Source organism: Megascapheus bottae, chromosome 11, assembly GCF_031878675.1.
Source record: "Megascapheus bottae isolate mThoBot1 chromosome 11, mThoBot2.hap1, whole genome shotgun sequence".
In the NCBI taxonomy this organism is placed as follows: Eukaryota; Metazoa; Chordata; class Mammalia; order Rodentia; family Geomyidae; genus Megascapheus; species Megascapheus bottae.
Genome location: NC_143519.1, coordinates 35560740 through 35585096, shown reverse-complemented (window position 1 = coordinate 35585096; position 24357 = coordinate 35560740). Strand labels below are relative to the sequence as shown.

The window sequence follows — 24357 nt, the reverse complement described above, 5'->3', positions numbered from 1 at the left end:
AGAGTTTAAATTTTCTTCATTTTATATTTACCATTATATTTGATCTTAGTTGTATGTGACTTTATGATGTTTAAACTCCAGCGTGTATCAGCTCACATTACTTTTTTTCACAATAAAAGGAAAGAAGACTAGAGTATTTCTATGACCTAGAAAACTTAAGATTGTTCTTTTAAAAATGTTAATTGATATAACTTCTCATCAGGTATCAAATTCTTTGTCTATTAGTTCCCAGTTTTTAAATAGTATTTCTCAAATGCCAGACAGGTAATCATATTTTAATTTGAGGTGATAATTCATCAGACTTTCAAAATTGTAAGAATAAATTTCATTTCATTTATGATGTTTGTGTGTATTATATTGCTTCAAAGTATGTAATGATTTTTAAGTTTATACCAAGGAGTTTTGGCATTCTATTCTTAGTCACATATATTATTTAAGGCTATTTGTGATCATAGGAAAAATGCCCTAAAATTCTTATCTCAACTATCTAAATTTAGTTACAAAACAATTTATTTTCTGAAACAGACAGTAAATCTATGTATTACATCTCAAGCTAGGCAAATACTACACACACACACACACACACACACACACACACACACACACACACACAACATACTTCCCCAAGTTTTTCCAAAGTCAGTGTATAATACATATTATTAATTTATTTACAATACCTGGAAAGAGTGTCATTCTAGGGGTAAAAACACAATTATCCTTAACTCAACTTCAAATACCATTTATCTTAAAGAACTGTGAAATCTATGCCTTTTAGGAGGAAAGGTTCTAAATCTTTCAAGTTTCATTACTAGTTAGAATATGTTATTTATGCCTTATTATGTTTCAGTACTGTCAGGCTTCAGCTTTCAAATTTCTCACTTAGTGCTTATGTAACATAATACAATCGAAACATATCCATTAATAAATGTATGTAAATTACCAGATATCTGTTTTTCTTAAGATTACTAAGATTAATGCTACATGAATTTATAGCAAAGAAAATTGACTTTTTCTATGCTTGTAGAAATATTAAAATGAAACTTTTTTGGAAAGTTAGTTATATATGTCATAGTTTACATGAAGTACAGGTACATAATACTTAAGCAGAAATATTGGCCAACTTTAAAAATACTTTTCTTGCTCAAAGCAATTGTTCTGTGGGCCAAGAGAAACCTGTGGGGTTATATATTTTTAAAAAAATACATTAAAACTTTCTGATTTTTAACATTTTAGCATTTCCAATAATTTGAAATTCATAGGATAAAGACAGTTCTTAGGAATAGTTAAGGCACAGGGTCTTCAGTGAGCAGTAGACTTAAGCTTGTGTAGATTAAAGAGGAGGAAAAAAAACAACCTCAACTGATTCTTTGCAGGAGGGAAAATGGCTGGAAGCACTGTTAAAATACATGGTATGAACCTGATGATGAAATAATGACAGAAGGAGAAAGTCACTAGAACTGTGCTGAAGCAAGTTAGGAAGTAAAACTTAAATCCCAGATGTAGGGAAGTCTTGCAATACACTCAATAGTGGGCAAATTCTTACAAATGCATCTACTAATTATGATATTAGTCATTGCGTTACAATGTATTCCCCTCGGTGGCACTTCTGTTTAATAAATCCCACAGGGCATTACCTTGAAGTCATATTTTAGTAAAGCCATTAGGGAAGTGATATTTTCTGTATTAAATTCCTTCAATCAATGATTGTGCAATTGTTAAGAGCACAGAGTTCAGTTTGCCTATCATTTTGAAGATAATGTGACTTCTACCACCCACCTATAAGACACTTTCTAAGTTCATCAGACCTACACTAATCTATTGTCAGCCTACTTTACTAGAAGAAACTTTGGCAGAAACTTCCTTCAATAGCATACCAACCATATTTTACCGGGAGTCATAGCTTTCACCAATGGTTTTGACAGTGATATATTGATGTCCTTTGGTCTCTTGAGATAAATCATCCATAATAAAGAAGTCTTTAATGACATCAACAATGTGGGTAGTGAGTAAGCAGAATTATGCTACTGCTACCTTGCAACTGCAGAAGTACACATTCAGTATTTTGGGATAATAATGTTTAAGGATAAAAAGAAAGCTTGTAAAACTACAGGTGCGAAACCATGGCAGTAAGGGATGCCATGTTTTTTTCAATATGCTTCCAGATCTTCCAGGAAAAGACTATACAATGGATCTCAGATAGTCACAGAATCTACTGTGATACACATAACACACTTCTATTTGTCTTCTTCCTAGTGAAGCTCTTATTACTGGAATTGGTAGGCCTTGCCCTGGATCTATTTCAGGAAGTTTATTGTAGTAAAATGGTTCTTATGGTTCATTGAGCATCTCACATAACAATGCTGAATATGATTGGTGCGTTTGCATATATTTATTCCAAAAAATAAGCCAGTTAAACAGCATAATTATGGGAAAATGAATCATAACAATAAAGGACTATTTAAGTTAACAAGCTTTGTGATCAAAGGATAAATACAGGTTGGATAAATGAAACTTCAGATGTAACTAATCTACATAAATAGGCTTTGGTCTGATTAGAGGAATGGAATATATTAAAATAATTTAAAGGTGTTGCACATGTATTGTATCTCAGTCATTCTGAAATATTTAAAGTCCTTTGTATTTTCATATTCTCTTTTATCTCCAGTCCATAAAATAGTCTTGTGAATCATATGTATATTATCTAAAATAGGAACAAGGTATTTTATAAGATTATTATTTTATCAGATTATTATTATTTCATAAGATTGTGTTTGGCTCTGGAAAGTTCCCTCTCTGAACAATATTTAATACTTTTTAAAATTGTTATGTTTTTGATTGACCTTAATTATTTAGTACACTACAGGGACCTTTTAAAGGACAATTTTCTTTGTATTCCCTTCCTCAGCCAAAAGACTCCTTTGTAGAGTAGGAAAGTCTAAATAGTAATATTCAATTAATTGGAAAGACACATTTATAACTATTTTTAGATGCTTAAAAATCACAGTGGTTATATGTTTGTAAATTATCATAACACCTAACAAAGATAAACACTTGGTATTCTGAAAGATGCTCAAGCTATTTCAATAGGCTACATGATTTTAAGTATCGGATTTAGATTACATCATATGTAAATAACTAATCTCAGGTGACTCTGGCAGTCAGCATTTTTAGTAGTACTTTTTAAGAGGTGACTTATAATATATGTGTATATGCATATGTATGTGCATACATCCTGAAATAAAACCCAAGCCAAAATATATAGAAACAAAAATCTGAGTTTGCCCTCAATTCCAATAGCTACCTTCTATTTAATGGAAATGCAACAGGTATTTTATTGCTGGTAAAAGTGCTTTCAAGAGTTAAAGTATTCTTATTATTTTCATGATATATCCTGAAACAAGTCATATTTTTGATATGGCCTATACTAGTTCTTACATTTTTAATTTTTGATATAATTTTTCAGCATGCATTTTGAAATCCTAACACTACAGTTTTCAAATGCTACCTTTTTATAAAAATCAGCCATCAACATCAATACCCTTGTTAAAAGCTAAGCTGTTGATTTTTCCCCTAGCAGAGTTTACAGCAGTTTACTGCTATTCTTTTGAAACTGAACATTTTGCATTTTTTGTTTTTGTTTTTATTTTTTTATTTTTGCCTTTCTTTCACAACTGCAAAGCAATTGTATATGCAGAACTCAGCTGACGTGCTTTTATCACAATGCAATTCACTTTTGGCTGTCATGAGACAAACATCCTAATCACATGTGTGGAGAGACCTTCGCTATAGTTTGCCTGTGTTCCCCTTTCAGGAGACAAAAGTTAAAAGAGAAAGGAGAATATTTGAGAAATAATATGCTTAAAGTCTTAGCAAAATGTACTAAGAAGGAAAAACATGATTTCATTTTGTTTTTTGGGACAGAAAGGAAATATTTCAAAAGGAAATATTTTCTATATCAAATCTGATGAAAGAGTTGCAACATACAGGGAATAAAGAAATAAAATAATATTACATCTTTCATATAATTTTCAGAAAAATATACCAGAGTTTATATAGAATATTTTGTTTGCAGGGTTTCAAAGCAAGACATTTAATCATTTGACTTATTTTTAATTATTATTTTTAGATTTGCATGAGTTCATATTCCATTAATAAAAGGTGTGTGTGTGTGTGTGTGTGTGTGTGTGTGTGTGTGTGTGTGTGTGTGTGTGTGGTGGTACTGTGGCCTGAGCTCAGGGCCTATAAACCGAGTTCAGGCCCTGTGTTCAAGCTGAGTTTCATTGAAGGCTAGCACTGTGCTTCTTGAACCACAGCTCCATTTTTAGCTTTTTGATAGTTAAACTGGAAAAAAAAAACAATTAGGACAGTCCTGTTCAGGCTGGATTTGATATCTTTATTTTTTCACAGTAATTATTAGCTAAATTTTCAGTCCCTGAACTTCTCAGGAAAGCTATTGTTTATCCTTAGATGATCATCGGAATGGATATGTACCACAGTCACATCATTTTAAAGAGTTGTTGCCAAAGGCTTGTTCTACAATGTGGCTTCGATATCAGGTGTGCCAATACCGACAAATGAAGCAAGATGCCTAAGAAGTGAAAAGTGAAACAAAGATTAGGAATACATTTAAAGAGACTTTTTCATTGTGACTGTTAGCAGTAGACTTCCCACAATTTTTTATAATCAAGACAATTACATAGTAATTTGGGTTAGAATGCATGCCCAGTTCCCCATCTCCAAACCCAATTTGTTACCACCTGTGGCTATTTCTATTAAAAAAAAAGAAACATAATTACTATGAGTCTCAGCAGTCTTGAAGTAAATTTTTGCAATTACAATACCTCCCTTGGGCAGATGTGTGAAAATGGTAGATTAATTCCTGCCAGGATCTTTCTGTTCCTTACGCATTTTGAGGTTTGGTGTCTCCTGCTTATTAGAGTAGCTCTGTTTGCTCTGGTTGAAGGTTATGTCAGTTGTTTCTATAGTAAATATGTAGAAATAAAGATCCACAAATCAGTCATTAAATTTTGCCCTGGGCAAAAAGTTGACATGTAACATCTCAGCAAAGGAATACAATAATGTTTTCCATCATACTCCTCTGTGGCCTGGTTAAATCTGAAGTAAAACACAGGCAGAATCATTTGGAAATTTTGAGAAAGTAAGGCTTAACGTAGCTAGTGAAAAAAGAATGTGGTAAAATACTGTCTTAGTAGATAGAAGTGGTGGAGGTAATTTCATGATTGATCTCAAAGCTACTTAACACCCAAGGACTTAAGAGAAGGAAGAGAAAGATAGTGGCTATGGATGTCAAATCTATAATAAGAGCCAGCCTCACTGCTATCCATTCACCTTTTTTTTTTTTGGTTGTACTGATGGTACTCTGGCAACACCATTCCTGATAAATATGTAATTGATCTGAACACAAAACAATGAATGATGTTCAGCCTGTGGATCAGTTTTTAAACTATTAGCAAGATCAAGTTACTTTGTCTTAAAGAAATGTATATAACAGAATACTAAATGACAGAAGCCATCTTGTTTTTCACTGTAATTGAGTACTTAGCACAATCTGTGATATATAATAATTGCTCTAAAATAGGAATTCTTAGTGAGGAATACATGACTTATTTCATTAGATGATTTTTAGTTATAACCAATTGTATACATGCTAATGCTTGACAATGGTAACAATCTAAGAGAAAGTACACACTCACTCATTCACAAAAGGTACATGGCATATTGACACAAATTATTTGAAAGTACCATGTTTTGATACTTTTGTTGGTACTTTTCTGGTAGCTATATCAAAATTATAATATGTAATGATATATCACTAATGAATAGAAAAATAGGTGATCATAGTTCTTGTGAATAAGTTTTCAGGTTAGTTCTTCATATTATGCACATCAAGAATATATACTCACATACACACGGATATGTATGTAGTATGCCAAAATACAATATTTTTATGGTGGTGTATATTCATATATTTCCCTTTATTTTTATCACTTATTCTATATTAAAAGTATGCAATTCGGATGTTGCATCAATTTCTGAAAGCCATCTCACTCAGGTCTAGAAAATAAGTAACAATTGAATGTACTCATCTTTCTACATTTTCACTACTTTTTAAGATGCTTATATTCATGGGGAAGCCGCATAAAGTGTATATATTTCCTTCCTGTGTCATGGTTAAAAATAATGAAATCTTATCAAAGCTATAAAAGTCATTTCAAATTTACATATACTTTTATTTGTTGATGCACAGTTTTATTAGTTAATATTTCTGGTACCTAACATATGATATATGTAAGTGGGAGAGAAAATTGTGTTGGCAATATGCATGTGTACATAGACATATATGTACACATTTAAAGTCAGTCATTTATAAAATTTAGACTCTTATTTTGTGGTAATGAAAATTTCATGCCCACACTGAGAAATCGACCCAGTATTCACAGCAATATCCTGCAATTCATTTTCTTATTGTTTTTGGAAGCAGTGCCTCATTTTGGCAGGATTTTTTAAATTTATAATCATTAATTCAATAAATTAATTATTCTAAAAGCAATTCATCATAAGTGATTTTTCCTTTTATGCTATTTGGGATTTAAATGCGATTCATCTGAATTTTAAGTTAAATTGCAAACTCTATATCAGATGATACAGGGATTTCCTAGAATAAAATGCCCCAAATAAAATGAGTTTTAAAAAATTACATTGAAAGTTTATTGATCTGGGCTCTGCTGTACCATGAAGTCACGATAGCTAATCAAGTGTCTGAGATAAGGGAGTTAAGCTTCAAAGCCAGCTTGAGCAGGAATATCTGTGAGATTCTTTCCTTTCTGCAATTAACTACAGAAAAAGCTGGAAGAAGAGCAACGATTCAATTGGTAGAGCAGAGCACCAGTTCTGAGTAACATCGCTAAGGGACAGTAACTGTGCCCTGAGTTCAAGTCCCCTTTCTAGAACACACACACACACACACACACACACACACGCAATGTCTATTTTGTGCTGGGGATATAGATAAGTGTTAGTATACGTTTAATCCCTTGACAATAATAAAGGAAAAAAGCCGGGTGCAATGACTCATACCTGTAATCCTAGCCACACAGGAGGCTGAGATCTGAGGATCAAGGTTCAAAGCCAGTCCAGGCACAAAAGAACCTGCGATTCTTTTCTTTTTTTTTTTTTTTTTTTGCCAGTCCTGGGCTTGAGCTCAGGGCCTGAGCACTGTCCTTGGACTTTCTCATGGCTAGAGCTCTACCACTTGAGCCTCAGCACCACTTCCAGCTTTTTTCTATGTATGTGGTACCAAGGAATCGAACCCGGGTCTTCATGCATGCTAGGCAAGCACTTTAACCACTAGGTCAAACTCCCGGTCCCGAGAACCTGCGATTCTTATTTCCAATTAACCTCTAGAAAATGGGAAGTTGGGCTTGACCCAAGGGTCCAGCGATAGCCTAGCGCCGAAAAGCGCAGGGCCAGCGCCTAGGCCAAGTTCAAGCTCCATGAATCACCAAAATAATAATGATGATAATAATAATAGTAATAATAATAAATCTTGTTTCCCCCCTTACTTTTCCTATTTCAAATAAACAAATAAATATATATACAATGATTGGGAGGGGTTGAGGGAAGGGAATGGAAACAAAAACATAAGAAGGGCTATCAATGTATGAGAAGTAATTCTCCTACTATCTGGCGAACGTAACTCTAACCCCCTCTATACATTACCTCGATAATAAAAAAATATATAAAAAATAAAAAATAATAATAAAGGTAAAAAGAAACCATGAATCCTCATTTGCCAGTGTAGCCTAGATTAAGAAGTGAAGAAACAAAAATACATTAAATAAATAAATGAAAAGGAACACAGGAATATGTCTCCTATATTTACAGTTTATTTTAATGTTCATATCTAATACAAAAATTTTGAGAGTTTAAACTAGTAGGGTTAAATATTACATAAGATTACTCTATAAAATAAAGAATTCTCAGTATATCCATTTCCTTTTCTTAATAAGTCTGTCTGTAAATTGATCCAGAAATGTTTGCTAATTTTTTTTAAAGAAAAGCATATTAGCAGTCAGAGACACACAATTCAAAGGAAAAATTCCTCCAGAGCGACAGAATACGTCCTGGCACAATATTATTACAAGAGTACACTGTGCCTCAATAGCTATTCTACCTACCACTTCTTGACCAGACAAAATCTGTATGCATTGTATTCATTTCTCTTAATATGTTACTTTTTCTTAAACAATTATTCATGGCTTATTTCCTTAACAAAATACATCTTGGATGACGACTACACATGCAACCTTCAAGTAATGGTGGTAGAAGCCTGAGCGCTTTGCAAATTCACTGCTAGTGTTACTAAGCCTTTTCTTTTTTAAAATCAAAGTGTATAGTCTTAAAAAATATCGCCTGTTCCTAAGCTTTCAAATGTCCTTTAAGGATTTGAAATGTGTGTCTAAAACATGTAATACTGAAAGAAAAGGAAAGCAATTATTATTAATAACTCAAATTGATTTGTACTAGCTCAATTCCTGTCATATTTGCCATCTGATCTTTAATTTCTTGCATCCTAGAGGGTAATTTGCTTTATATTAATATTTTATTTTATATCTGTGATATATATTTGTATAAAATATATATGTATACACATATACATGTATCCAAGAACTCAGTAGCCAAGAGGCTGGTATCTTAGTTAATATTTTGCAAAATATTGTTTTCAATTTCTTTTAACATAGACTTTGTATATATCTTAAGAATCAAAATGTTGATATTCTTCTATGTAAATGGAATACAATATACTTCAAAACTCTGATTCCATCATTTTGTGCATTGAACAGGAGTATAAGCTGGCATGATTCAATAAAGATAAAAATCCTCCCTGTGATTCTCCTGAAATATGAAATTATAATATCCTTTTACTTCTTGAAATTATTTTTCTATATTTATGGTATAGAAATCAAGGGTAGGCTAATGTATTTGTTCTTCATATAATGATAGTGAAATGACTTTCAGGCTCATACTTAGTCAACAAATTCTTTTCAGTCATTTTTATTGATATTTCCCACTAAATCTTAGTGAATGTCATCCTGGTATTTGTGTCAAATACTCATGATTTCACCAGAGAAATCAGATCTTCAGGGAAATGTCTGCTTCCTAATCATATTATACAGTGGAGCTTTCAAATGCATGTGTAGGAGACGTGATGGAAATGGTATAGTGGTGTGAGAAAGAAAGGTACTCTGGTTCAATATCCCCAGGTAAAGTCATAGGATATAAATAATTAGAATGTAAAGATACTATTTCACTTGGTTAATTGTAATAAACCTATTATCTTGTTGGAACAGTATGGTAGAGTCAACAAATAAAAGGTGCATGAAAGCATTTCAAATTCAATCATTAGGTTTCATTGCACACATCTGCTCCCAAGAAATATAATTAGAAATTTGAGCCAATAACCTTTAGCTGCCATTTTGGGCTGTGATTTCAAATTCTGGGTTTTCAAGTTGGACACTGTAAGTAAATTGATAAGAGCACTATTCAGTGAATTTCTAGCCTAATTTCTTTTTGGAACAAAATTTGAGAAACTAAAATCAGATTTAATGGGCTAGTGTATATTTAACAGAATCAACACAGTTATTTAATCTTGAACCTGTTTAAAAGCAACTGATGTTCCAACTTCATTAAGGTTTCTATTAACTAGAATGACTGCTCAAGTTCTCACTGTTATTCTATGCACGAACACCTACTTCTCATTAATTATCCATTGGTTCCAGAATACTAAAATTATAACTGCAGTAGCTAATTACATGAAAGTTCCATTCCATAGAATAAGAAAAGTATCAGTGCAAGTATTTCAGGTGGTTATTTTAAGTCTTGAAATTTTAGGTACCCTTGACTCTTTGTCATCATAAGTATGATAGCATAGAATCTTTCTAGAATGCCTGGTATGTATTCACTTAGAAGGGCAAAATATGATTTAAAAGTATGTGCCCAGCATACAAAGTGCATTATGCAAATTATCCAAGATTTCTTGTCAGCATTTGTACACTGCACTCTTCAGTGAAGTTCATGTAACCTGGAAAAGACTCATGATTAGACAGGTGTTTCTTTAGCCCTGGAGATCAAATTCTGAAGTATTTATGTAGTGGCAAGCCAGATGTACACAGTTTAACCTTATAATCCCATTTCACAGCTTTCCTAAATACTTAGAAACTTGTTAAGTATGAAGCTGATTATTTTGGCAGCATAGCTCATTAATAAGATTCAAATATTCCTTATTCACAAGCCACTGCTGGTAATATAATCTAGTCTATTAAATCAAGAGAAAAACGGAAACAGGAGAATTCATCCAAAGGCTAATTGACAGAGATACTTTTTTCTAAAGCTTTTTAATTTGTTTTTTTATTGACTCTATGATATCAGTAAACACATAGTAGAAGTGAATGGTGTAAATGTTCTGGATACTATGCTATCACCATTTTAGTGTGAAGTACTTATTGCTCAGATCTCTTGTACTTCCAGTCTAATCTTGATATAAGCCATATAAGACCATGCATCTGCTTCCTACTATCATTCTCTTTAGCATCATCTTGATTACAGAGCTTACTGTCATTTGACATGTGGAATTATTTTAAATGCACTCATCTGTTGTTTTTTTTAAATGAATAGAAGCAATACAAAGTAATGTAATAATGTGTCATGATTTTCATTATGCTTATTTATTGGTTCTGCAATAATGGAAAAAGAGCTTATTGTTATGCTTTCAGCTTGAGCTATTTATGCAGTACGGTACTGGGTACTCTATGTTATATTTCTGATGTGCTGTCATCTCAGGGGATAAAAAGGCTATCAGGATTCTTAAATCAAATTAGACTCGTGAAAGACTTTTGTACTTTGTTTTTGCTATGTTATGCATATAACTTTTATGATCTACCTGAGTCTACTTCAGTGAGTTCATACATTTCCACAGAAAGAAGAAAACAAAAGCTTTTCAAGGTGTAGATCATCATCTAATTTCTCTATTTTGAAAGAAAGAAAAAAAGAAAGAAAGCTATCAGGAAAAAAACCTTTTGTTTACTTTTTTAACTTTGTATTTCTTTTAGGGAAAATTGACGAGTTTATATCTTATATTTATACAAACATATGCCAATGCATAAGGGAGAAAGGGACTCAAAAATGAATAAAATCTAAGGACCTATAAAGAATATGTCTTTCTGTACAGTTAAGATGAATATATTTGAGATCTTTGGACTCAGGATTTTACACAGTGACAGATTCCCTCCACACAGATACCCCATGGAGACTTGGTGCCTCCTGAGTATGTAGTTCTGACTCAAACACTGTGAGTCTCATGTGTTTGGGTTTCATCTACTCTGGTGTTGAACTGGGGATTTGTAGTCAGACTCCAGTAATAAATCCCCTGCATTTGCCTGCAGGGCCACTCACTCCTGGTTTCTGGGGTGTGTGTGTGTGTGTGTGTGTGTGTGTGTGTGTGTGTGTGTGTGTGTGCTTATACTTTTATAATGCAAAGAGACATTGCTTTTGGGAAAGAAAAAGGGTAGCACTCTCAAAATCTGGTCTGTTTTTGCATTGAAACTGCAAGGTGTTGGTTGTTTTTATTTGTCTTGTATTTTTTGACTTATATTTGTCCCTAGTAAAAGAAGAGTTCTCAATGCAAATAGTCAACTGAAAAGAAACTTACCTAAATTGTCTGCTGTATAGTTAGAACTCACTGCAACATAATTGTGGGCTGTGGATAGAGCAAGTTGCATTTATACAGTTTAATTGCCTATATAATTTACTATGCAAATGTAGCCACTGTTAACCTTTTGTTGTGTAAACCTGCAATTCCTTCTTTCCAACTAGAAATTCCAGAACTCTCTGGTTTCAAAAGATTCAAGGTTATTTGTAGTCTTTTTTCTGTTTAATATGAATATTAACATATTTCCTCATGATGACAGTAGTATGCTTAATATTGAAATGTTACATCAGTTTTTGCTCATCAAAATCAAGTTCATGATGTGAAAAACACATAATATATACCTTTCTAAAACATGAAGTTGTTAGGACTTACAAAACATGGGACAGTGAAAGGGAATGGAAAAAAAATTGGGAATCTGCATACAGTTCCATATTTTCATCTATATTTGCAAAAAGTCTTATATGCTAAACATAAAATCTAAAACTATATTTCACTTAAAATTATATAAACATGTCATAGGAACATTTTCATGACAGTAATGTTGCTTCTTGTATTCTTTAAATGATGGGATTCTGTTTATGAGTTATTCTCCACAGACATGTTGTTAGTACTGAAGTTTTATTCTCAAGATTCTTGCTTAAAAAAAATAAAGACAGATCTTCAGTGCAGGGAAAGGTGTTTCAATGTTTGGGAAATCTTTTTTTGCATTTTTAAAAAGTAAGACATGGAATTCCTTGCTACTCCTGTGACAGTTCTAACAATTGAAGATGAAATGTGATTATTAAAATAAAGAATAGATTAAACCTTAGATATCGAATACACGTTAACATCTGACTGTTGCCATAAAGATAAAAGTTACATGAAACTTGCAGCAGGTAAACTTTGGGCACTTATATGAAGATATATTTCTTTGAAAAATCCTATTTCAATTGATTTAATATAAGAAATGTAATATAATGTAAGAAATTTCATGTAAGAAATGAATTTTACTCCAGAATACCCATAATTATTATTATTATTTTTACTGAAATGACTATTATATTGAAAATTGTCATTTAATTATCTCAGCCAGATTTTTGTCCTCTATTCTTTCATTTTAAATGAACATGTGTTTAAATCACAGATTTGGGGTAGAATGTCTTCACAAATTGGTCTCTTGACATCTTTAAATTCTTAAGCTCAGAGAGTCAATTCTTAAGTAAAAATATATCATTAAATCTTAACGAATTTTGCTTTTTGAGCATAGAGTCACAGTGAAAAGATACGTTTATGCCAGATATAAAAGGAAGAAGTCATTCTACAAAGGAATTGTTGTAAGGCAATGAATATTAGAGATGTGGGCACACACAATCACATCTAAATTCATCCGTGCTTTGTTTCTAATAAGGCAATTAAATTGAGAGTTCCTGCTCATGCAGAGACAGCCAACCAGAAACTAGTATCTTCTGACCCAGAGTTCAGAGTTCTTGTTGTAAACCCACTATTCCTCACACCATTTGACATCTTAGAATTGACATGTGTTTGCTGAAGAGTCAGTAGCATACCAGCACATCAGCATACATACTGTTAAATACTGCAACTCAGGTCTTAGACTGTAAGTCTAGTTATAGACTTCTGTACACTGAAAGTGAATAACTGCTGGCGCCTATGTACAACATAATGCCACAGGCTCTCTCAAACTCAAGACTGCAGGAATTGTCTGAAGCAGTTACCTTCACTTGTCCTGTGTGGTAGAAGTATTTCGGAATTTAGGATATCTTGGAAAGAGCAAAGCGTTGTCAAATGTAATCATTGAATTGGTTTTAATTCTTTCATTATGAGCAAAACTGTTCTGTAGCTTCATTGTTTTGTTGCTTTTTAATTGTTGTTAGTGGTTACAAGAACAAAGTTATTCCATGGAGTCTGGCCTGGTGTTGGATCTCTGAGGGAATCATTTATTAACTAGCCTTATTCAGATAAGAACAATAAATCTGTAAACTATATATAATAGTGATAAGCAACAAAGAACAGAAGAGGAAATGAAGTAGACACAATAGTTTGATGAAACATAAATCAAATGATAGCATGCAAAATTACAGAATCCAAAAAACTGTGTTATAGTAATTACTCATTTTGGAGACTCCAGTTAACCTTCTACAGATTCCACATTCTTCTGTTCTTTCTTCCCTAAAACAACAAAAACAATTACAATGGTCCTTTCGGATGAGATTGAAATAATGGATTGGAAATGCTACAATACAATGGCAAGATTACTTTGTAAAAGAGTTAAGAGAAAATTAAGGATTAAAGAGTACTGTACCTTGGCCATATGGAGCAAATTATGTAGCATAACCAGGAACTGGTGAACAGTGTCAGTAGGAAAGAATGGGTACTTATTTTATCCTACATGCACCCTAGAAAGATTTCTCATACACTTCGGGAGACTTCATGTGTGAATGCATGCTTTTTTGTTGTTGTTGTTTGTTCATTTGTTTATTTGTTTGTTTTTTTCTGGTCTTCCCATGAATGGTCTCTCTGTTCTCTGCCTTACAGAGAAAGAAAATGAATTGTGAGGTTTTCAGGATTGGGGGGAGAGATGGGGATGTTGTTACCTATATCCTAATTAATCAGAGTACATAATATGAAAATTCTTTATTGTAGAAGGAACAGAGAAAAATTTAATTACATGGTAAAATATGAGAGTTGATCTTCCAAAGTTTCGCATTTGTCTGTCTCACCAGTTTAGTCTCTGTACCAAGTCTCCAAGGCATCAAGGCCCACGTGGAAGCTAATGAGCAGGGCTGACTTCTGATAGAACTAGATTTTCAAATACTATGGGTCAGGAGCCAAACATTCTTACAAGAAATATTGTTAGCAATATTCCATCCATTTTTTCTTTTTCTTTTTATGTAGAAATATGTTGTACCATACTTATTATAGGTACTTCTTAACAGAGTCAAATTGTCTATAATTCAGATCTAGTTACAGAAGGATTTAGATCACTTGCATCATGAAGTGATGGTCATTAAGGAAGAATCCTTCATTTACAGGAAAAATTTTTGGAAGTAAATTCTTTCAAAAGTATGGTAGAGTGAGGTATTGAATTAGGTATTATGTGACTCTAGTAAGCAGAGATATTTCATTTCAGCTAATCATTACAATATGAACATTAGTTAAAGACACTTTAATTTTCTTTGTTTAGTTTTCAAGTGTGACTGCTTACTGAAAAAATGCTATTTCCATTGAATCATATATTTTAAATCAGATAGCTATAAATTAGTTTTTCTTTTAATGTTAAAGATGCTATTGATTCTAATAGTAATTACATTTTTTGTAAGTTTGCAGTTGCTTTTTTTCTCCAAATTAGTATTTTGTTTTGAAAGGAGAAATCAAAACCTAACAGTTGAACTATTTAGAACTGTAAACATTTACATTATTTGTCTTAAAAAAACAACTAAAAACCAAAAGCTAGCAAATTTACAGACTTGAAAATCCTCCCAAAGTATTTATTTGCTAGCCACAATAAAACACATTGATTAATTAGCTGGTTAGGGTAATTATTATTTATAACCATAAGGAACTAAAAACTTAGACAATTTGATTTATCAGACCAGTTCCCATTGAGCTTCCTCTGCCTCTCGCTTTATTTTTTAAATTACAAATTTCAACATACCTGTAAAACTGATTATTTGAAACTCTTAACACAAAACCACTGGACATTGGAGTGTTTATTTATTTTTTATTTTCAAAATGTCATCCATTTTGAAGTGATAGTTGATGTCACCTTTTGACTAATTAATTCCTATTCTGAAAATCAAGATTGGTTAGCTATGTTCCTCCAAACACTACATCTGTAATGTGTTGAATGTCAGTGTATTTTGAAAAAACGAAACTGATAAAGTGAAACAGAGTATATTGTGCATACATTTGATTCACCTTGAGGGTTTTTTTTGTTTTTTTTTTTTTTTTTGGTCTGGAAATTTTTTGTGATGATTAGCTAAAGGCAGCATCTTAAATTTCTTTTGTATTTATAAGGTAAGTTTGGAAAAGTGCCTATTTTGACAATGTATAGGAATATAATGATGATAAGCAACCACACAGTTAAACCCAGAGTATTTAATAAGAAATAGACAATATTCTTTTCATAAAACTAAAACTCTAGTTTATATAATCAGTAGATGTGGATAATCTTACATAAATATATAGAAATATGGAAGTTCAAATTCATTATAAATTTTTATTAGATGTGATATTATTTGTGTTTGTATGTAACTCTTTCTAAAATGTGTATTCAAAGCAGTGTACCTTTGGCTCAGTCTGTAGTCCTAGCTCCTGAGAAGGTTGAGATCTGAAGATTTCAATTCAAAGGCAGCTTGGGTAGGAAATGTCTATAAAACATTTTTTAACATTTTTAATTAACCACAAAAAAGTTAGAAATGTTGTTCAGAGCTAACTTTGAACAAAAAACAAACTCAGAGACAATGCCCAAGCTCTTAGTTCAAATTCCAAGACCAATCCCAAGGTGAGAGGGGGCAGTATTTTCAAGGCAACTTAGTTTCTCTCATCAACTTATTTCTGAAACTATTAGAATGGCTCATTATTTTTGGGCATTGCTTCAGAGAGGAAGAGGGCAATTGCCAGTTATTGGCCACCTCTAGAAACATTTACATTTTATAATGAATTTGGTGTATGGTACAGAGCTAAAGTCACTTAACAGAACTTTTCTATTAAAGCTACGTGACAATACCTCCACTACATCTAATTCAGCAATTGAGAAGAATGAATAATACTAATTTGGAGATCCTAATATATGAAAGTATATTCTGTATATTTCACTATACATTGTACACGAGAACATTAGAAAGACACATTTAGATTCAGTGCAGTACACTTTCAAAGCATGCCAATAATTGCTAAATGAATTAAGCTGAAAATTGGTTTGATTCTAAATCATTTAATTTGTAAGCTTTTCCCTCAGATTATTAGCTAGTTTCTTAAAATTAAAAAGAAACTATAAAGAAAATATACCTACCCAAAGACTCAGTATTCATACCAGCAGTAAGTAAACTATTGTCACCAACTTATCCCTCTCCTTTCCTCTATCTTCATTTGGTGAGAAGCTATTTCAGAGCTGAAATGCATTTTAACTGGCCACAGGTAACCTTTTAGTTCTTAATGCTGGAGGTACATCTGTATTAGATCTAGTATTAGATATTATGTCTAGTGGGGGAAAAAATCTTTCAGTACTTTTAGAGAAAGAAAAAGAGCATGAAGGGAAGAAACTGGAGTCTCCAGAGACGTAAGTCTCCCTGAGAAATTTACAATTTCTCAAAATTCAGTGGTGCTTCCTCCACCGAGCCATAAAGTGAAGGGCTGTGTTGGTTAGAGCTGGACTGCAGAGTTGGAGTACTGCAGGAAGCCAGATATTGGTATAGTAGCCCCAAAGAATGTTTTCTTTATTAAGACATCTGCTTATATTATACTATTATATTAATTACTATATTATCCTATAAAATATACTAATATTATACTGTTGCCAAGAAGCAAGTGTTTTTGAATTTTTATGACAGCTATATAGTCCCTGGTTTCACGATACAGTAATTCAGCAAGAGAATTAGCATTCTCTGCTTCCTGCTCTCCTTTAAATAACAAATGACATTCATCTTACCTTTGGATTGTCTCAATTTTCTTTCTTCTTATCAAGTTATGGTTCCCCCTCCCATAAGGTTTCTAAAATACATAATTAAAGTCCTGCTTGTAAGTTGCTAAATCAAGCAATATCAATGATAAATATCTAACCTTTGCAAGATATTTTAATAGATAGCTAGATAGCCTTAAATATAGTTTAGATTCATTCAGCAGTAATCTCAAAATCTTATTATGCAAGTTATAGCTTGTTCCTATCCTCCAAGTTTTAATTTAAAGGAACACTGGCTTTTGCTCAATGTGGTGAGAATATCTAATGTTTTTATTATGCCTTTAGTAACAAAACACATATGTCTACCACACCACGCTTGTATAAAATGCATTATTTTGCAAACCACTGATAAACACAGTTATTGCTATACTTCATGTACTTTAAAAATTCCAAAGCCATAGGTGCTGTCAGATAACTTTATAAGTAGTGGCTTGAAATGTCGTTGCCTACTTCAGCAATGTAGAAAGTACCATCTCATATTTTCTTTTGAAGGCAATACTATCAGAAGCAATGTCGGTATGAAAAGGCTTAACGTGAATTATTTGCCTCTTAACACTCCCTTGTGTTTAGTCTGCTGCAAAAAGAATGTTTGCTATCAATGTGGAAAGCAATGCCTTTGAATTAAAGGAAAAGTTCAACTTGTTTTGTTTTCAAGCTCTTCACATCAATGTCTGCAATCAACCTATGTACCCAATTCAAAGGGATATTTTCCCCCTTAAATTTTCATTCCCTTATATCAGAACATTGAACATCCAAATTTACCTGGACCTGTATTATGATTTAACACATATTTACAGCCAATTGCTTTCTAGACAAAATGGTTTTGTTTACTCCACTTCAGCCCCAAATTAGTTTGTGAAGTAAGTTGATCTATCTCTTCATGATAATTTCAGAGTTAAAGGTCCACTTTCATTTTTATTCGTTATGTCTTCTTTTGTCGATTCATTCACAATGGAACCATTTTTGGTTTCTATATTGCAACCAGAGGGTAATCCTTTTTGTATTTAACACATGCATAAAATACCAGAGCTGTATGATGTGTGTCAAATTCTTTCTTTCTGATTGTTCTGATTGTTCTCTTTTCCATAACAGATAGTGTAAGGAAACCTTGCCAAATGAAGCATCTAGATTATTGTTTGTCTATTTATTACTAGACTGTGAGTCCTTAATTACAAATTGAATTCTACTAACATTTTACCTAGCTAGTGTTTATGGGAGTAAAAAGCTAACCGTGGAATCCAGCTTCCATTGCTCACATTATTCTTATCTCTTCCTTTCGCAGGATGCAATTGAAGACTAGTATTCTGAGATTTTTTTTCCTTAGAATTCACTAAAAATGAGAGACTTCTCTTCCTCATCCTATATATGTCTTATCATATGGAAGTCCAAGAAATTTCCTCAAACATATCACTTATATCTAGTTATTATAATTTCATATCATAATCATGTCATGCATAATATTTTTTAGTTACAACAGTTCTCATTGAAGTCATGCTGTTATTAACTGAGGGAACTTTACAAACCTTATTTCATGTAAGAAATATCTTGGATTGTATTATCAGTTTATCACTAGCTTTGTGAAATTACTGTTGACAATTGTTTTGCCTACAAAATATCTCTTCAAAGCAGATCACTTTACATTGCATATCTTTTCAGGCATGCTATTAAACCAATTCCAAATATAGAATCAATTTGACAGCGTATTTACTTAATGAAAAAAAATCATTATCCTTTCTGAACATGGAACACTGGTCACTGTTATCCCTCCATGTTTCTTGCTGCATTAAGAAGATAGCTTCTGCTCTATAGTATATGGCAGTCACATATCTTTAAGAACTCATTTTATGGCTGAGAGAATAGGAAAATCATAAGAGAAAAAATATTCCCCCCCACCCATATAACTTGTATTAGTTAATAAAAAGTGATCTTCAGCAGAAATGAAATGGAGGTTAAGTAAGTTGTAATTAAGGTGACACTTTACTACATTCCTCAAGTTATCTGGTTACCTAATGTGGCCAAATAGATCTTCATAGTCAAGTCATGTATATCCTATCCAAATGAATATAGACTTTCTACCTAAATTTAGAAAGTTGTATCATTAACTTGTCAAAAGACAAGTTCAAAATACTCTTTACTGAGAATATTTAATAAGAGAATATATATTTTATAACTATTTTATTGAAGGCAGGAAAGAATTCAGCATGCATGGGGTACAGATGCTCATACTAGATAGATCTTAGGTATTATTTGTTCTGTGAAATTAATATACAATAAGATGATCAATTCAAACTATACTGTTCTGTGAATTTTTATGTGTAGTTTCATGAAATTTCATGAAACAAGCAAGGCACTAAACACTGCTATCTCCCAGAAGAGTTTCCTTAGAGAAAAGAATGATCAGTGTTCCTCCCCCTAAGCCTCTGGGATCCACTGCTTCATTATTTTTTTTAAAAATACAGTGTTGAAATTTTATAAATTGGATTGTACAGTGTGCATGGGGGGGGCAGGAAGTTGGTTTGGTCATTTAACAAACCACTTCTGAGATTCACCAGTTTTTGACTCATTGTAATTTTTTTAAGCTAGTTTCTTATTTCACATGTGTATGTTGATTTATCTGTTGAAAGATAACTGGCTTTGCCAGGCACCGAGGCTCACACCTGTAATCCTAGCTATTCAGGAGGCTGAGATCTGAGCATCAAGATTCAAAGCCAGGCACAAAAGGACCTGAGACTCTTATCTCCAACTAACCTCTAGAAAATGGGTAGGAAATGGGGCTTGGCTCAAGGGTAAGGCGGTAGCCTTGAGCTGAAAGCTCAGGGACAATACCCAGGCCAAGTTCAAGCACTGTGACCCACTTAAAGAAAAAAAAAAAAAAAAACGAAAGCAAGCAAGCAAGCTATTTTTTTTTCAGTTGTTGGCAAGGAAAGCATCCATAAGTATGCTTGCACACATTTTCTTGTGAGAATAATCCCTTTGGAGTAAATTCCTGAAAGTAGAAATTTTGAGTAAAATAATACATTTTATTTGAAATAGGATAGGGAAGGGGGAAAAACAAGATGTGGGAGGATAAGGGGAAGGAAATGGGAACAAAAACATGAGAAGGGGTATCAATGTGTGTGAAGTAATGCATCTTCTATCTGATGAATATAATGTAACACTTCTATTAATTACGATAAAAATCTAATAAAATACATTTACATTAAAAAAAGAATCTTCCAAGTTGGATGACAGTTAATGTGACTGCAATCCTAGGTAGTAAAGAGGATGAGATCCAGAGGATTTTGTTTTGAGGAAAATATGGAAAGTCCACTTGATTTTTATCACCATAATAACTAGCAAAACACCAAGCTGAAAGCTTGGGAGAGTACCAGCTGAGTAAGTATGAAGCTCTGAGTTCATATTCCAGGACTGCCAAAGATATAGTAATGACAGTTAGTAGTAGTGGTGATGATAATTTTAAAAACTCTCCTAAAGTGTTTGTGAAATGTACAGGCCAGAAGCATGGCCTAGTGATAGAGGGCTTGCTTAGTATGCCAAAGCTCTGGGTTCGATTCCTCAACACCTCATACATAGAAAAAGCCAGAAGTGATGTTGTGGCTCAAGTGGTGGAATGCTAGCCTTGAGAAAGTCCAAGAACAATGCCAAAGCCCTGAGTTCAAGCCCCAGGAGTGGCAAAAAAAATAATAACTGTACAATTATATATTCCTCCCTAAATTTACGAAGTTTAGTTGTTCCCAATTGGTTTCAGCATTATTAACTTTTAACTGTCATCAAAGCAAATATAGCAATGTTCTATTATAATTGTAATTTATATTTCCCCATTTACCAATTTCAGTGAATGGCTTTTTATATGTCCATTTGCCATCAATATAATGTACATGGTGATTAGTGTCTTCAAGTGTTTTCTGATTTAGTGATGTTTAGTGTCCATAGTTCTTTATACATTTGCACACTATGCAGTTGAGATTATTAAGTATTCACTCATGGTAGCCTACCACCATTTGTTACCAATATCTTTTGAAAAATCAAAAATACAATGTAATGGAGTCCAATTCTTTTTTTTTTAAACACCTCTTTCAAGCATACTTTCAGATCATGTCTGAGAACTCTGCCTAAGATCAATTGATGAAGATTTTCTACTAGTTTTATTTCTACAATGTTTCTTTATTTGCACTTCTGTCTGTGATTTTAATTTAAGTGTATGTGTGTGTGTGTGTGTGTGTGTGTGTGTGTGTGTGTCGTCTGTGAGTGTTTGTGTGTATGTGTGTGTGGTATAAAGTGTAAAATGTAAGTCATAGTTTGCTTCTGAAATGAACTGTATCCGTACCTTTTTAAAAATTATTGGCCATTTGTGAGGATCTACCCTGGACAGCCTCTTCTGTTACAATCATTGATGTTCCCATTCTTTGGCAATTCTGCAGTCTTGATTAGTGTAGCCTCAGAATGAATCTTAAAGTAGATAAGCCTCATTCCTTCATCTCAACTCTTACAAAACTGTTTTGTTTGCTAAAGCTCATTTAAATTTTCCTGTGAATTTAAGGTGGAATCATAAGGACCAAAAATTCTACTGGAAATTTAAATGGAATATAGTATATGAGATTATTTAAGGGAACAATGATATCTTTACTACGTTTAATGTTCAAATGCATAGATTTGAGCTAGCTTTCCATTTATTTAGACCTCTTAATATTCACTATTGGGCTTTATAGTTGTTATAAATGTATTACTTTGAAAATTGGGTTTCAAATAGCTTATCCCAAAACTTAGATGCAGCGTGATTTGTGTGTGTAGGACTTGAGTTAAAGAATCCTTGATTAATTTATTAGTATTGAAAATACTTTTTTGCATGTTTCTTCACTATTTACTAAGTAACCAATAATTTGTTCAAGTTAACCAATAATAGTAGCATACAACAAAATGATATTACCTGTGAAAATCCTAATCATTTCCAATTCATGTGAAAATTCTTTTATTTTTGTTTTATTACTGAAGGTAGTAGGTACAATGATGAATAGGAGAACCTCTTTCCTAGGGGAAAATCTCTCTATCTTTCATCATTAAATATAATGCAAGTTGGATTCTTTTATTTGTAAAGATTCTTTTTATAGAGTTAAGGAAGTTTTCTTCTTTACCTCTTTTGCTGAAACTTTTTATTAATAGATGTCAAATTCTGTCAAAAGCTCAATATATTTTTGAGTTTCTATTTTTAATATTTTAATAGTTTAAAAATCTATTTTTCCTTTTTGCTATGTTCCTTTCTGACCAACTTCTTAGGGCTCTTGTGAATGGCCATATGAAATCCATCTTCTTTTATAAATAAGGCTCTTTCTGATTTCAGGCCACATGATTCAGTTTTACTGTGCAATTTCTTTTAAGATACCGATTTTTGAGATATCACTTCTTCAATTGATATTTTGTCATTCAGGACACTCAGTATACTTTAGAAGTCATTTATTTAGTTAGTTTTTCATTTATTATTTATTTTTGAAACCATTTTGCCATGTTTTACTGTGGAACTCACTATGTAGCCTCACCTGGCTTTGAGCTCAGAATCCTTCTTCCTCAACCTTCCAAATTCTGGAATTTCAGGCATGTGCCATCATGTCAGTTCAAATAGTTCTGCTGGTTATTGCTGCTGATAAAATTTCTGATCTGTATATCATCGATGAAAGTAGTACAATCTTCTTGAGCAAAGGAACATGTAAAGGCAAATGGTGGGGAAACAGTCACATTCAAGAAACTGTCATCTGCTTCAGACCTTACTTAGCTGAAGTTTTTACTTCAGCTGTTTTTTTAATTACAACTTTCTTTAAATATCTGCTTAAGTGTTTGTGTGCATATTTATACTCATTAGTCATGATACTTATTATCATGATCTTGATAAAATAGTTAAAAATCATCGTGTTCAGGTTTAGATTGAGGAGGAAACACCCCAGTGATTAGTTTATTTGCTTTTTCTTTTCTTTGATTTTTTAAATTTTCAGTACATTAAATTCACTCATAAAAACATTTTAAAAATGTATAATTTATCATTTTTAACAAAGTATAATAAAACATAAAACCCCCAAAACAGAATACTTGACATTTACAATTCAAAATCAAATTAGAATATTAAGTATTTACAAGACTATATTAAAAATATATTTATAAAGTAACATGCAAGTGTGTAGAATTGACAAAAGAATGGCTCAAAAATGGGAGGATTTTCCTTTATTCCTACAAAGAAATCATGTCCAGGATAAGCTGGGAAGGTTTTTGGTCTTGGTGCCAAAGCCATACTTTGTGTGTCCATAAGGACCGACCTGGCTCCAGGCCCCCTCTTGGCCCAGACCTACTCAAGGCTGAAGGGGATGGGGGAAGATTGGCCCCTGGGAGAAGCACAGCAGGGACCAGGACCTTTGGCCTCCACCAGCACAGAATGTGGTGTTCTAAAATATTACAAGTGTTGCTCAAAGATACCCACTTCTGCTGGGACCTCGGGACTGTAGCATTAAAGCCTCTTCAGAGCCCAGTGGTTTGTCCTTGGGGAGCCTGGAAAGGACAACCCACCTACTCAGCTTCCTAGGACCATCCTCGTGGAGGAGCCTGAATGAGGCAGGTCCCACCCTTTAAGACTTGAGCAGGTAATGCCGCCAGAGGCTGGGGTGTAAAACCGACCTGGCACCAGACCAGACACCAGAGAGCAGGAAGGTTGGAGCCACGAGGGTGTTCTGTTTGCTTTTTGTTTATTGTTTTTAATTTTTTTTCTGGAAAAGGATGCTTTCAAGATTTATTAATACAGGCATGAAATTATACTGCTAAGAGCTAAATAGTCATATTTTACCTTTTTCCAAGACTTAAGATGTATAAGCAAACACTAAACATTTAAAGTGCTATAAAACGATTTAAATCTTCTTGACTTCTAAATTGTTATTCTGAGATACATAAGTTTTCTTCTAAATTATTGTTTTTA

The 24357-nt window shown here is 32.9% G+C and overlaps 1 protein-coding gene and 1 long non-coding RNA gene across 2 annotated transcripts in view; one reads left to right on the top strand and one right to left on the bottom strand.

Annotated features, from left to right (window-relative positions):
- Window positions 1-24357, top strand: part of Pcdh17 (protocadherin 17) — a 92774-nt gene that overhangs the window by 5994 nt on the left and 62423 nt on the right. The window lies entirely within an intron of this gene.
- On the bottom strand, window positions 16017-23055 carry LOC150056897 (uncharacterized). Its single transcript, XR_016537012.1, has 3 exons — window positions 22940-23055; window positions 17376-17437; window positions 16017-16095 (listed from the first exon to the last, which is right to left on the bottom strand). It is a non-coding gene; the product is annotated as an uncharacterized LOC150056897 (long non-coding RNA).